Here is a 3,155-nt window from a genome sequence, read left to right as displayed (position 1 = left end):
ATCTACACCATGCCTCAGCCTCACGTGAGCTTAATGTGCAGCTTGGCGATACGAGAATCCGGCATGAAGCCCAGCCAGTCTATCTTAAGATAGACTCTCAATCGCACTCAATCTCAATCGCACTCTGTCATTTCACGAACATCTCATAAAAACTGCAGCAAAGGTGGGCGCGAGGAATAACATCATTGCAAGACTGGCCAGCTCCTCATGGGGCGCGAGCGCTTCCACACTACGATCATCCTCTCTGGCATTATGCTATTCCACTGCAGAATACTGTGCCCCAGTATGGTTCCGTAGCCCCATGTCCACTTGGTCGATTCCAAATTATATTCCTCCATGAGGATAATTTCTGGAACCATCCGTTCCACCCCGGTTCCATGGCTGCCAGTTCTTAGCAACATCGCCCCGCCAGATATTTGTCGGGATGTGGCATCATCTAAGTTCATTTCCCACGTCTACGCTCGACCGGACCTGCCAATATACGTGGATATCTTCGCCCACCCTGTCCAACGCTGGACGTCTCGTCACCCAATCTGGTCCCCTACGCCTACACTGAACTTCTCTGTTCCAGACTCTTGGAAACAGAGTTGGCAGTCAGCTGAGGTAAAGAACAAACACCTCATCACAGACCCCTGTAAGCGTCAACCCGGCTTTGACCTAGCACGTTATGATCGGGCCCTCCTCAATCGCTATCGAACAGGCCATGGCCGGTGCGCCACTATGTTCCATCGCTGGGGAGCCAGAGACGACCCGAACTGCCCCTGCGGCTACAGACAGACTATGACCCACAGAGTCAACGACGGCCACCTCTCCAGATTCAAAGGAGGTCTCGAAACTTTACATCAGGCTCAACCTGACGCTGTTGACTGGCTACGGAAGAAGGGCAAACGCTAGAAGAAGAAGAAGGTTCAGGTCTAGACGGAATCAGTTATGCTAAGGAAGTGGGGACCCTGTCACAGTGCCAATGTGATATTTGGTTCTCCCTTTCTCCTCCTACCCCTCTCATTAATAAATAAATTTTAAAAGAAAGAAAGAAATTGAGGTTGGCAAAAATCTTGCTTGTCTAGTGTGCTCCTTTGCTATGTACTCAGCCTGCATTCAAGGTCTCTCTCTCCTCTCTCTCTCTCTTCTATGTCTCCGTATATCTAAATAGCTTTTAAACAAAAGTCAGTGCATAGTGGTGAAGCCTCAGTGATGAAAAGGAAACATAAGATAGGATTAGCCCTCTATTTTATTAATTGGGTAGAGAGAGATAAATCAAGAGGGAAGGGGGATACAGGGAGAAAGACAGATGCCTGCAGCATTACTTCACCACTTTTGAAGCTTTTCCCTGTAGGTGTGACTTGAACCTGGGTCTTTATGATTGTAACATGTGTGTTCTATCAGAGGCATCACTACCTGGCCACCCATCCCCTTAATTTAAATAGCCAAAATAATATAAAATTTTATAAGTGAAAATATTTATTTATATCACACCATACAGTCCATCAAAACTGTTTTTGGTGGGGGTTTTTTGTTTGTTTGTAGCATAATGGTTATGTAAAGTGACTCACATGCCTGAGACTTCAAAGTCAATCCTTCACCCCAACCATAAGCTAGAGCTAAGTAGTGCTCTGGTAAAAATAAAAAAATAAATAGAAGAAAGCAATAAATAGAAAAGATAGCATAGAAAAGAAGATATATATATATGTATATATAATATATTTAATGAATGGATTTCAGAATGAATCATATGGTGTGATAATAAACCAGAAATATTCATAAGACTTTTAAAAATATTTTTGTATTTAAAAAAATTATTTATAAAAAGGAAACATTGACAAAAAACAGAGGGTAAGGGGGCTACAACTCCATACAATTCCCACCACCAGAACACCATATCCCATCTCCCCCCCCCCCCCCAATAGCTTTCCTATTCTTTATCCCTCTGGGAGTATGGACCCAGGGTCATTATGGGGTGCAGAAGGTGGAAGGTCTGGCTTCTGTAATTTCCCACTGAACCTGGGCATTGGCAGGTTGATCCATACTCCCAGCCTGTCTCTCTCTTTCCCTAGTGGGGCGGGGTTCTGGGGAAGTGGGGCTCCAGGACACATTGGTGGGGTTGTCTGTCCATGGAAGTTTGGTTGGTATCATGTTAGCATCCAGAAAAAAGATTGAAAAAAGAGTTAACATATAGAGACAAACAAATTGTTGACTAATCATGAACCTAAAGGCTGGAGTAGTTCATATGAAGAGTTGGGAGAATCTCCATTTTATGAATAGTTAAGTAGTCCTATTTTAGTTATATTCCAAAGAGACCATGACTATACCAGTTTTTAAATTTTTTTATTATCTTTATTTATTTATTTATTGGATAGAGACAGCCAGAAATCAAGAAAGAAGGGGGTACAGAGAGGAAGAGAGACAGAGAGACACCTGCAGCACTGCTTCACCACTCGTGAAGCCTTCCCCTTGCAAGTGGGGACTGGGGACTCAAACCTGGGTCCTTACGCATTGTAACATGTGCATGCGCTCAACCAGGTGGGCTACCACCCAGCCCAGGTTTTTTTTTTTCTTTTTAGAGTTGTCAGTTAAAATTTTCTAAACCTGGGGCCAGGTGGTGGTGTACCTGGTTAAGTGCACATATTACAGTGCACAAGGACCTGGGTTCAAGCTCCTGGTCCCCACCTACAGGGGGAAAGCTTCATGAGTGATGAAGTAGGGCTGCAGGTGTCTCTCTGTTGCTCTCCCTCTCTATCTTCTCCTTCCCTTTCAATTTCTCTCTGTTTCTATCCAATAATAAATTAATTAATTTTAAAAAGTTTTCTAAAAACTGATGTAAGACAGTCAAACCACATACTCAAGCAATTCTATAAATTCCAAGATGGGCAAAGGCAAAGAAGACCACACTTAAACACACATAATAGTGTTCAGAGGATACACTGCTTTATCTTTTCTAATTAAAAATTTTTTTATTGTCTTTATTTATTTGATAGAGACAGCCAGAGATCTAGAAGGAGGGGGAGGTAGAGGGGGAGAGTGACAGAGAGACACCTGAAGCACTACTTCACCATTCATGGAGATTCACTCCTATAGGTGGGACCAGGGACTTGAACCTGGGTCCTTCCACACTGTAACATGTACACTCAATCAGGTGCACCACCACCCGGTACCCC

Source organism: Erinaceus europaeus, chromosome 13, assembly GCF_950295315.1.
Source record: "Erinaceus europaeus chromosome 13, mEriEur2.1, whole genome shotgun sequence".
NCBI classification, from domain to species: domain Eukaryota; kingdom Metazoa; phylum Chordata; class Mammalia; order Eulipotyphla; family Erinaceidae; genus Erinaceus; species Erinaceus europaeus.
The sequence above is the reverse complement of the archived record's forward strand: the minus strand, read 5'-3'. Positions refer to the sequence as shown.